The sequence below is a fragment of the Bison bison genome, unplaced genomic scaffold, assembly GCF_000754665.1.
Source record: "Bison bison bison isolate TAMUID 2011002044 unplaced genomic scaffold, Bison_UMD1.0 scf7180017864482, whole genome shotgun sequence".
NCBI classification, from domain to species: domain Eukaryota; kingdom Metazoa; phylum Chordata; class Mammalia; order Artiodactyla; family Bovidae; genus Bison; species Bison bison.
Window position 1 is genome coordinate 5,687,922 of NW_011495042.1, and position 12,332 is coordinate 5,700,253.

General features: G+C 48.8%; 1 protein-coding gene and 1 long non-coding RNA gene across 2 annotated transcripts in view; one reads left to right on the forward strand and one right to left on the reverse strand.

Annotated features, from left to right (window-relative positions):
• MRPS25 (mitochondrial ribosomal protein S25) overlaps nucleotides 1-12,332 on the forward strand; it is a 44,810-nt gene that overhangs the window by 14,583 nt on the left and 17,895 nt on the right. The gene's annotated exons all lie outside the window — the stretch shown is intronic.
• LOC105004752 lies at nucleotides 9,607-11,627 on the reverse strand. The gene is made up of 2 exons (XR_827256.1): nucleotides 10,923-11,627; nucleotides 9,607-9,842 (listed from the first exon to the last, which is right to left on the reverse strand). It is a non-coding gene; the product is annotated as an uncharacterized LOC105004752 (long non-coding RNA).

The window sequence follows — 12,332 nt, forward strand, 5'->3', positions numbered from 1 at the left end:
TAATCTTAGGGTTAAAGTCTAACCTGTTTTTCTATTTTATTTTTATTGGAATAGAATTGCTTTACCGAGTTGTTAGTTTCTGCTGTGCAGCATCGTGAATCCTTTACGTGTGTTCATATATCCTCTTCCTCTGGAGCCTTCCCGCTCCCCCAGATATCACCTGTCTAGGTCCTCACAGTGGAGATGGCAATAGCACCCCACTCCAGTACTCTTGCCTGGAAAATCCCATGGACGGAGGAGCCCGGTGGGCTGCAGTCCATGGGGTTGCTAAGAGTCACACACACTGAGCGACTTCACTTTCACTTTTCACTTTCACGCATTAGAGAAGGAAATGGCAACCCACTCCAGTGTTCTTGCCTGGAGAATCCCAGGGACGGGGGAAGCCTGCTGGGCTGCCGTCTCTGGGGTTGCACAGAGTCGGACACGACTGACGCGACTTAGCAGCAGCAGCAGCAGGTCCTCACAGAGCCCTCACCTGTGCTGTGCTTCCTGTGGCTGTGCTTCCTCACCTGTGCTTCCGCTGGCTGTCCGTTGTCCACGTGGTACAGTGTAGATGTCAGTTCTAGTCTCTCAGTTCACACCCCTTCTTTCCACGCCTGTGTCCACAAGCCCTTTCTCTGTGTGTCTCTTCATGCCCTGCAAGGAGGTGCACCGTACCATTTTTCTAAAGCCTCTATATGTGTGTTAATATATGATACTTGTGTTTTTCCTTCTGACTTACTTCAGTCTGTAAAACAAGCTCTAGGTTCATCCACCTCAGTTCAGCTGACTCAAATTCGTTCCTCGTTATGGCTGAGTGATATGCCTTTGTATATACGTGTCATATCTTCTTTACCCATTCGTTCATCTGTCGGTAGACATCTAGGTTGCTTCCATGGCCCAGCTATTATGAGTAGTGCTGCAGTGAACGTTGGGGCACACGCGTCTTTTTGTGTCTAGCGTAGTTGGTTTGTGTCTCCGCCCGTGCTGGCTCCTGCTGCAGCGCCCGGGCCCCCCTGCAGCGGCCCCTGTGGCGCAGGCTCTGGGCTCAGGGTGGGCTGTGGCACCAGCTGTGCTTGCCCTGCAGCACGTGGGCGCTTCTCAGACCAGGGATCGAACCTGTTTCCTTGCATTGGCAGATGGATTCTTATCCACTGTACCATCGGGGAAATCCCTCCATGTGTCTTCCTGAGTTACGGTTTTCCCAGGGTATATGCCCAGTAGTCGGAGAAGGCAACGGCACCCCACTCCAGTGTTTCGGCCATAGAGCGACGTGAATCAGCTATAAATACGCCCGCTCCCTCTGGAACCCCCCTTTCACCACCCCTCATCCCGCCGCTCTGGGTTTCCCTGCGGCACTGCATCAAGCTCCACGTGTCACACAGCAGCTGTCCGCTGGCTGTTCCCCGCGTGATGTGTGTGTGTTTCGGGGCTGCTCTCTCAGTTCACCCCAACCTCTCCTTCCCCCGCCGTGTCTCAAGTCTGTCGTCTACGTCTGCGTCTCTATTCCTGTCCTGAAAATAGGCTCATCAGTACCATTTTTCTAGACTCCATTTATATACACCTGTATACGATGTTTGTTTTTTCTTTCTGACTTACTTCACTCTGTATAAAAGCCTCTAGGTTCATCCACCTGAGTTCTACTGACTGAAATCCATTCCTTTTTATGGCTGAGTAATATTCCATTTTAAGTATGTACCAGAACTTCCTCATCTAGGCATCTTCCATGTCCTGACGACTGTGAATAGTCCTGCAGTGAACATTTGGATGTATATGTGTTGTTGAGTTGTGGTTTTCTCAGGGGATATGCCCAGTGGTGCTGGGTTACATGGGAATTTGACTCCTAGCTGTTTAAGACCTCTCCATGCTGTTCTCCCTTTGACTGCGTCAGTTTACCTTCCTGCCAGCTGTGCAAGAGGGCTCCCTCTTCTCCAAGCCCTCGCCAACATTTATTATTTGTGGGTTTTTTGATGGTGGCCACCCTGAATGGTTCGAGGTGACATCTCAATGTAGTTTTGATTTGCGTTTCTCTAATAATGAGCGATGTTGAGCTTTTTTTCATGTGCTTCTTGGCCACCTGTATATCTTCTTTGGAGAAACGGCTGTTTAGGTCTTCTGCCTGTTTTTTGATTGGGTTTGTTTTTCTGATACTGAGCTGCACAAGCTGCTTTTATATTTTGGAGATTTAATCATTTGTCAGTTGCTTCACTTACAGTTATATTCTCCCATTCTGAGCGTTGTCTTTTTGTTTTGTTTATGGTTTCTTATGCTGTGCAGAAAGCTTTGTGTTTATTTAGGTCCCATTTGTTTATTTGGTTTTTATATTCACTATTTTACAAGTTTGGTCAAAATTTTTTATTTTACTTTAATTTTTAAATTAATATACTATTTTCTTTTTTAAAAAAAAAATCCTAACTGTGCAGTGTCCTACTTGTAGCATTTGAGATCTTTAGTTGTGACATTTGAAATCTTATAGTTGGAGCATGGAAACCCTTAGTTCCACCATGTGGGATCCAGTTCCCCGGCCAGGGAGTGAACCTTGGGCCCCGGCCTTGGAGTGTGGAGTCTGAGTCCTGTCCACTGGACCACCAGAGACGTGCCTGTTTCTCTGTTTTTTAGAGTGTGACGTCTGGACCCCTTGGTCCCAGGTTTCCTTGGACTGAAGAATCTTAGTCTCAGGTTCACAACAGTAGGGAAGACAACAGAGTATCCGAGGAAATATGGCCTAAATAAGTGTGACTGAAGAGAAGAGAGTTAACAAGGAAATAAAAACCTCCAAAGTTTTTTACACCTCGTGGAATCCAGGAGAAACCATTTTTCGGTGTCCCTGCCCATAGTGAATAGCGAGTTTTGGTGGTTAATTGTCTGCTGAAGCCAAGTGGCTTGTCAGTTTTTCTCAATGTTGGTTTCTTTTTATTCTTTTAATTCATTTATTTGTCTTTGGCTGTGCAGGGTCTTCATTGCTGCGCGTGGGCTTTCTCTACTTGAGGTGGGCGGGGCGACTCTGCTGAGGTGCTCAGGCCTCTCCCTGTGGCAGCTTTCTTGTGCTGGAGCTCAGGCGTTAGGCGCGAGGGCTCATTTGCTCTGGGGCATGGGTCGGACCCGTGTCCCCTGCCTCGGCAGAGGGATTCCTCCCCATGGTGTCCGCAGGGAGGTTTTCTCAGGGTGGTTTTACCTGGTTTGGACATCAGACCTGCTTTGTTTGCCTCCTGATCTGCCCTGTTGTTCCCGCGGGGTAATTTGAAAAATTTCCTTTCGGTGTCTATGGCAGTAGATGGCTACCACTAGTTTGGTTTTTGACCTGCTTTTATGAGAGGTAAGGTCTCAGTCCCATCTTTTACAGGGGAATGTTTTGCATTCAAAAGCCCTATTTCTTTCTGGAGAGTTGCATGGGCATGTAAAACAAGGTAGGCATATTTTGAGTCTGTATATGTATTTCTAATTTTTCCTTTCCCCAACGTAAGGCCTTAGTTAGGGCTGTTAGCTCAGCCTTCCGGGCTGAAGTGTTAGGTGGCAAAGGTTTTGCTGCTGCTGCTGCTTAAAAGAAAAAAAAAAACAAACACAAAACCCAACAGCAGTCAGTGAGCCTAAAGAGCATTTGGCATTTCCTCAGAGGACGTCCTCATCAGCTAGAAACACAGATCGGATTGACTCTTTCAACTCGTCATTGTCCTGAAACCGTGGGCTCAGCTTCCAAACGCTGTGGCCCCAGGCAGGGGTGGCCCCAGCCACTCGGCTCTGTGTAGTCTGTCATGTTTTAAAGTGTGTAAGCCCATGTTTTATCTCCAAGAATGGGAAAGGTGGAATGTGCAGATTGAAGTAGATAGAGCGTTGGGATAAAACACTGATTTCTGTTTGTTTTCTTTTAAAGCAGAACACACATTTTTCTACCTTATTTTCTAATTTTTATTTTATGATAATAGTGAAAATTGGAAGGTGTATAAATGTTACAAACCTCTAATTGCTGAAGAGCACTGAGGAAATGGGAGCACACACGGAGAAGAATAAAGACAAAACAATTTTCTTGAAAGCAGATAGGTGATTGAGTATTTAAACAAACCAGCATCATTTATAACCTTCAAAAAATTACCCGAGTCAGAGTGTACAGTGCACACTGCATGGAGGTGCAGCGCACGTGGGAACGTAGCCTCACGTTACACAGCTGTGACACGCTCCCGTCCACGCACAGGCGGGCGGGGGCTTGTGTCTGTGTGCTCACGCCAGTGTTGCTAGCGAGCATTTGCACCGGCAAGTTTTGAGGGTTAGCTCTGAGGATCAAGCAGTCAAGCCTGGTCCTTAGGAAGGTGGCCTCCAGTTAGCCAGTGGTGAGTCCCTTACTTCCGGTGACTGTCCAGAGGTACGCTTGTTAGCTTCTTGCACTAAAAAAGCAGTGCCAGGTACCACCCGGAGGCAGCCAGGCCATGAAATCTAGCTTAGGAAAATAGCCTGTAGGCTGAGGAACTTGTCCTAGCTTTTGTACTAGGACCCCCAGAGGGGCTCCCTGCTCTCAGCTACACTTAAGATAAATGTGTTTTGTTTTGTTTTTTTTCAGTTGGTGAGGAGCAGGAGCTCTGGTGAGGGCCTCTGTGGTATTGTTGAAATACCCTTGTTCCCCAATCCGAAGTAATGGCTCTGCATCTGGGCCTTTGGTGGCTTCATATGCAGGTCTGGCCATTAGTCCCAATTCTGGAATCCAGATTCTGCAAAATCCTGTCATGCCTAAGAAAGTACAAAGGTACTTTTTTTTTTTTTTTGTCTTTGGGACACTTAGGCCTAATATAGCTTGTTTTCTCTCTGGAGAGAACTGTCTCCTCCCAGCGTTTGTAATATATCCCAGATATTTAACTTGTTGCTTTGAGATTTGTGCTTTTCTCCCCCACCCTCCTTTTTTTTTTTTCTGGGAGATCCTGTAGCCATGGACCCCAAGACAATTAAGGACTTAGGTGATATTCTGATCTGAGGCCTCCATTGTAGGACTGTGTATTAGTGTGTCATCTGCATTCTGTGGAAAGGCCCCTTCTTTCTGTCTGTGACTGGCTGCGTTGGGTCTCCGCCGCTGGGTGTGGACTTGACTCTAGTTGCATGAGTGGGGCTGCCCTCCAGTTGCATTCCGATGGCTGCTCTACTTGGGGACCTTGGGCTTGGTTGCCACACAGCGTGCGGAATCTTCCCAGACCAAGGATGGAATCCATGTCCCCTGCGTTGGCAGGGGGATTCTCAACCACTGGACCACCAAGGAATTCCCAAACGGCCCCATCTCTTAAGTCTGTTTCCCTTAGTTCTTTTCCTAGGGTCTGAGCGGACAATACGGGCGATCTGAAACTCCTGAGGCAGGACTGTCCAGGTGTATTGTTACATTTGGCCTGGGACGAACGCAGCTGTCCCTGAGGCCACGCGGGCACAGTAGCCACCTGGCGTGTCCGGGACTCTGGGCCTTCACGCTGTTACGGGTTGGCCGCAGCGGGTGTGGAGAGACCCCTGCCTCGCTTACTGCCCTAAGGTCTTCAGCTGTTCGATATTCCCCATTTAGCTGAATAACTGGCAGAATAGGGGCATTGCATGGAGACTGACAGGGCGCTAAGAGGCCTTAATTTAAGAATTTCTCTATGAAGGGCTGCAAACCTTTTTTTGCTTCCAACTTTATGGGTTATACTGTCTTTTGTTAGGATAAGTGACTCTGGCTTAAGGCTTATTTTTAAAGGTTGAGCATTTATAGCTGTCCCAGGGATTCCCAGTCCACAGGGTCGCAAAGACTTGGACTCGACTGAGCAACTGAACTGACTGAGGGATTCCCTTGTCTCAAACTGCAGGGTTGGCTCCGTGTGGAATATGGCTGGCAACCAACCCTTGTTCTTCCAGCTAATTTGTTGTAAGAGTCAAGAAAGGGGGCCTCTCAGGGCCTGCTAACTGTAATAAGACTCCAAAAGAGCCCAGAAGTGGGGTTTGGGACACTCAGGCACAACTAAAACGGCGTGTGAGATCAAACGCTGTTCAAATAGACAAGTGAGAGGCCCAGCGAAGACGCGAGTGTGAGGCTTTCCCTTGACACCGTCACAGCACAGCTTTTGGAGGGAAGAGGCCCAGCCTGAGAAATCAGGACAGAGTGAGTGACTCTGGTATCAGTTAAAAGTTGATTTTCTTACCTGCCGTGCCAAGGGCCACCCGAGGCTCCTTGAGGGAGATAGACATCTTGTTGAAGGAGGGCCACCAGCATCCCGGGCCACCTCAGATGTCCAGTGTGGTCGTCTCCGGAGTGGGAGCCGCCCTTCCCTTCCCCCTGCCCCCAGTCCCACTTCCAATGATCTGTTTGTCTGCAGACTGGGCACGGACCAGGGGGTTCTTTCTGGCACTTTGGAGCCCACTGGCTGGTTGACTTACATTTGAACCATCCCCCTTGCTGGTTTTATCTCCAGGTAGATGCTTAAACTTCCTTTCCCACCTTGGGTTGTCCTGAGGTTGCCAGGCATGGCTGACAGCTGTGAGCCTCAGTTTAGCTTGAGCCCTGACTTGTTTTTACATCAGGTTCTCCATCCTCAGTTTGGTCTGGATTACTGAATACCCCAAGGGCCACCTCTAGGAGTTGTGGCACTGGGGTCTGTGGGCCGAATTGTAACTTCTGGAGTTTCCACCTAATGTTAGGGCTGACAGAATGTTCCAGCAGGGTCTGACCGTCAGGAGTGGGTGGATCAGTGTCAGTAGATTTTCTAAAAGCCTCCATCTGCCGTCCGTGAAAGAAGGCTGGATTTTTTTTTTTCTTTCTTTTGGGTCACTTCTTTGACCTTTTCGTCGTTAACTGACCTGTGGACACACTTTCTCACCCTCCCAAGGCACACCACATCACGCGCTTCCTGGCTTCTGTTCCCTCCCAGTAACTGTAGCTCCTGCTGGGCCCCTGATTTGGAACTGCGTCTCCGCACATAGTATAATGTTCGCAGGCTGGTCACCGTGTCGCTGGGCTGCTGCCCCAGTTCTGTTTTTCCTCGCAGATACAACAAGTAGAGAAGACTATTTGGACATCCTTCCAAGTAGAATCAAAGGCCAGTGTTAGGGCCTGAAACCCTTCGACAAACTTACTAGGGTCTTGAGAAAACTGGCTCAGTCTGCCTTGGGCTAACTACATCGATTAAAGAGAAGAGCACATGTCCTTTGATTGTCTCTTTGCCATATGCCACTTGCCTCAGAGGGCACACTTTGCCCGATCTTGGATGGTAGGAAGTTCCACTGCGAGTTGCTGGGGTGTGGGATTGGTCAGAGGCATCTGGGGAAGTAGGTGCCTCGGGGGAAGCAGGTGGGTCTAGAGAAGCAGGGGAAGCTTGGTCTCCCCCTTAGAGTTGGGGGGTGTTAGGAGATGACCTGAAATGCCAGGTGTGCCTTTGAATGCCCAGAAACCGCTTAGAGTGAGTGGGGTTGTGGTAAAGGACCACGAAGACTTGGACGTACAGAGCCTCAGTCCATTTTCCTATCTTGTGACAGTAAAGATTTCCGGTTGCAAGATGATATTGTAATTTAGAGACGGATTTTCAGGACATTTTTCTCCATCTCCCAACCTATATAAAGGCCAAGCAGTGTTATAGTAAAAGTTTTTTTTTTTTTTCCCTTTTAAGCCTATCTATTTTTAACACTTCTAATTTTTAAGGATACATTCCTGAGGTGTCTCTTCTGGTTTAGAACAGGATCCTCCCATGTTGAGTCATTTGCAACCAAGAGCACTCCTAGAAATGAAACCCAGCATCCCAGAGACATTTTCCCAGGAGGCTTTTGTCAGAGTGTGGTTGGAGTGCCGTCCTCACCTAGTGGGGTTTTGAGCGTCTCCTACTCTGGCCACCTCCATCCCTTGCACCAGGGGTTCCGATGGGGAACATTTGAACCAGTGCCAGTGCGTTGCTAGACTCTCCCTGAGGGGGGCATCTGTTGTCTATAAGCTTGTGGTCCTACAGCTGTTTTCTCTATGTTGGATGTTGGGGTGTATTCCTCAAGAGTGGGCATCTATAAATCCCAGAATGTGGACTGCTTGGAAGTGGACAGCGGAATAGTCTGTAATGAGGTACGGGCTGCTGAAGCCTGGAGGAAAGGGGAGATTAGAGATGGAGAAAGGAACTCCTGGAGGAACTGGAGCTGGGCACGGTGGAGGAGGCCCCTGGGTCAGGAACTGGAGCTGGGCACGGTGGAGGAGGCCCCGGGGTCAGGAACTGGAGCTGGGCACGGTGGAGAAGGCCCCGGGGTCAGGAGCTGGAGCTGGGCATGGTGGAGAAGGCCCCGTGGTCAGGAGCTGGAGCTGTTCACAGTGGAGAAGGCCCTGGGGTAAGGAACTGGAGCTGGGCACGATAGGGAAGGCCCCAGGCTTAGGAGCTGGAGCTGGGCATGGTGAAGGCCCCGGGGTCAGGAACTGGAGCTGGGCACGGTGGAGGAGGCCCCTGGGTCAGGAACTGGAGCTGGGCACGGTGGAGGAGGCCCCGGGGTAAGGAACTGGAGCTGGGCACGATAGGGAAGGCCCCAGGCTTAGGAGCTGGAGCTGGGCATGGTGAAGGCCCCGGGGTCAGGAGCTGGAGCTGGAGGTGGGAGTGCTCCCACAGGGGATTTGTTGGACAGAGTAAGGTGAGAGACTAGACGGCAGAAAAGCCTGAGACCCTTTCCCCCATATGTTTGGTGCCTGTGATAAAATTGGAGACAACCTGTACCTGACACAGGGAGCAGCGGGTTAGGACAGCATTTCCCATATAATTTAACGTACGAGTTAAATCAGGATCTGTTTGGGATACTCCAGGGGCCCTTTAAAACACCACAAGGTTAGCCGGAGGCCAGAAGAACTTTAATTAGAATTTGATGTTTGGGGGTACTCTTTCTACCCCCTTCTGATGCCTATGTCAGAAGCTTTCTCTATCTCCTTTATACTTTAATAAAACTTTATTACACACACACACACACACACACACACACACACAAAAGAATTTAATGTTTGGGAAGTCTGTCAAAAATGTAAAAAACCCAGTCAGATCAAATCATAGGTCACCGTGAAGCAATTATTCCTTAAGCGAAGGTGAAAAAAATAAATTTCAAAAGTAAACTAAGTGTAGATCACTTAAAGGCACAGGAACTCACAGTCTATTATCAGAAGCAGCATCCCAGGAAAATGTCCTTCTCTCATGAAAGACCAAAGCTAGCCCTTCTATAGCCTGTCTTAGTAAAATCCACTTACCTAATAAGATTTAATTCCACTTTAGAAAATCCCAACCCCATACAAAATTCTTCCCAGTATTCTACTTCTGCAAACCTGTCCTTTTCTGTAGCAATACTTTGTCCCTTATTCTTCAGTTTAGAAATAATCAGCCTTAGCAGAAAAACCACCCTTTTTCCTTTAACAAAGTGTATGTCCATTTCTCATACCTCCTTTTTTAAAAATGTACATCTCACAGACTTTTACATTGGCATTCTATCAGTTGGTAGAGAACGTCTCAAAGCAGCACCAGACAAGCTTAAGTTTCTCTTGCACAAAAGTAGGCAAATTTAGGCTTATTTAGCAATTAATATTTCCAACATTTTATCTATCGTATTTGAAATGCCCTGGATATTCAGTGAATCCCTATATTTAACGTAAATTTAGTTTTGAGTACCAAGGTGTTCAGAGACTTTTGCTTTTTAAAATATTTATTTATGTCTTTGGCTGCGGCAGTTTCCTGGCAGCACAGGGGTCTTCACGGCATGGCGTGGGGCCCTTTGTTGTGGACTTTCTACTTGTCCTCGGCTCAGTGGTTGCAGCACAGGCTTAGTCTTGGCGTGGCGCGGCGAGTCTTCGCTCCTTCACCAGGAGTCGAACTCTGGTCCTGCGTGGACGGTTTCTTAACCCATAGTGCAGCATGGAGGTCCTGTAAAGAGACTGTTTAGATGGATGTTTCTAAAACACAGTCATTCCCCTAGAGTTAACCAACAAGGGTTCATCCCATTTACTTAAAAATTTAATCATATCAGATTATTACACCTGTTGGCAAATTTCATAACAAAAACACAGCGTGTACTTAACTGACCTTCAGTAACCTTAGGTGCAGTGCAAGTATTATATTTATTGTTGATGGCTCTAAAGACAGATCCGTATGAGGTAAACCCACAAGCTTAAGTCAGACTAACCAATTTCTATAGAACCAGAGATTTCCTAGTTTTGCGGCTTGAATTTAAAACCGCCTCCTTCCTCTGGGGCACTACAGACAAGCGGGCTGATCCTGACTTCAGGCAAAACAGTTACTTTGCAAAAGCAGAGGACAGCTGCAGGCTCAGAGCCCAGGCAGAATAGTGACATTGCGAAAGCTGAGGAGGTAAGTGCAATCCCCTCTAGGCTTTTTGTCCCTTAAAATTCCTCCAAGTACCCCACTCCAGGACTCTTGCCTGGCAAATCCCATGGATGGAGGAGCCTGGTGGGCTGCAGTTCATGGGGTCGCTAAGAGTTGGAGACGACCGAGCGACTCCACTTTCACTTTTCACTTCCACGCATTGCAGAAGAAATGGCAACCCACACCAGTGTTCTTGCCTGGAGAATCCCAGGGACGGGGGAGCCTGGTGGGCTGCCGTCTCTGGGGTTGCACAGAGTCAGACACTACTGAAGTGACTCAGCAGCAGCAGCAGCAGCAAGTAACCCAAAGCTGGAGTCTCAGGCAATGTGGGCTGCATTTGTATTTCAAAATTTAAATGCTCCACCCTGCCCAGTTTTGGCAGACCTGCAGGAGCAACCAGACAGACAAAAGTACTTAAAAGAAAGACCCCAGTGAAGGGGAGGTGTAGGGAGGAGGGAGAGAAAAGACTGAAAACAAGAGAGCAAGACAACAGGGTCCAGCCACTGTGATCTCTACAGTCACAGAGCTCTCTCGGAAGGAGAGGACAGAGATTTCAGGGGAGGGAAAGCATTGCCCCAACCAGGGTCCCGAGGCCCCCAGGAGCCAGGAAGGCAGACTTACCACATGCCCTGATGGTGAAAAATGAGGTTCAGGTAGGCACTGGTCAGCCACGCTAAAGTTGCACTCTGTAGTCTCGGATGTGCCCGGGTCCTCGCCCTGGAAGGGGACTGCCCCAGGTTGGGTGCCATCAGCTGGCCGGGTTCTTGGCCTTCCCCGATCAATAGAAACAGACAGACCCGAAACTCAGGAGACGCTTTACTGGAGTTCTTGTGCTGGCTACAGGAGGGAGCAGGCCCTGGAGCTGGTTCCTTATATGCTGTGAGGGTAGGGGTGTGTCCAGGGGTCGGGCTAGAGGTGGGGCTTAGGTGTTTTGCCCACCTCTTTGTGGTGTTGAGTGCAGTGGGGCATGCGCAGTACCCTGTTTTTGCTCCCGGCTCTTCAGAAGTGGCAGTTGGGGTTTGTATATTTTGTATCTTTTGGTCCAGAACTTGCCCCACCTGGGCATGCACACGGAGTTATTTTTAGTCCCAGATAGTTTCTTTGTATTTTGTTGCTCCCCAAGAGGTAGGTCCAGGTGCAGGCTTTGCAGGACTGCAGCAAAGGGCCACAGGTCTCGGGAACAAGTCCCCAGGTCGAGGCTGCAGAAGTGAGGAGGAGAATGATTGCTGGGCCCTGGGGATGAAGAGGGCTGCCTGACAGGAGCCTGTGGAGCTGTGACTGAGCCTGGGGTCGAGCCAGAGAAATAACTACCTTGACTCTCCCTGTCTTTCTGTTTTGACAACGCTCAGTTCAGTTCAGTTCAGTCGCTCAGTCGTGTCCGACTCTCTGCGACCCCATGAATCGCAGCACGCCAGGCCTCCCTGTCCATCACCAACTCCCAGAGTTCACCCAAACTCATGTCCGTCGAGTCGGTGATGCCATCCAGCCATCTCATCCTCTGTTGTCCCCTTCTCCTCCTGCCCCCAATCCCTGTCAGCATCAGGGTCTTTTCCAATGAGTCAACTCTTCACATGAGGTGGCCAAAATATTGGAGTTTCAACTTCAGTATCAGTCCTTCCAATGAACACCCAGGACTGATCTCCTTTAGGATGGACTGGTTGGATCTCCTTGCAGTCCAAGGGACTCTCAAGAGTCTTCTCCAACACCACGGTTCAAAAGCATCAATTCTTTGGTGCTCAGCTTTCTTCACAGTCCAACTCTCACATCCATACGTGACCACTGGAAAAACCATAGCCTTGACTAGATAGACCTTTGTTGGCAAAGTAATGTCTCTGCTTTTGAATATGCTATCTAGGTTGGTCATAACTTTCCTTCCAAGGAGTAAGCATCTTTTAATTTCCTGGCTGTAGTCACCATCTGCAGTGATTTTGGAGCCCAAAAAAATAAAGTCTGACACTGTTTCCACTGTTTCCCCATCTATTTCCCATGAAGTGATGGGACCAGATGCCGTGATCTTCGTTTTCTGAATGT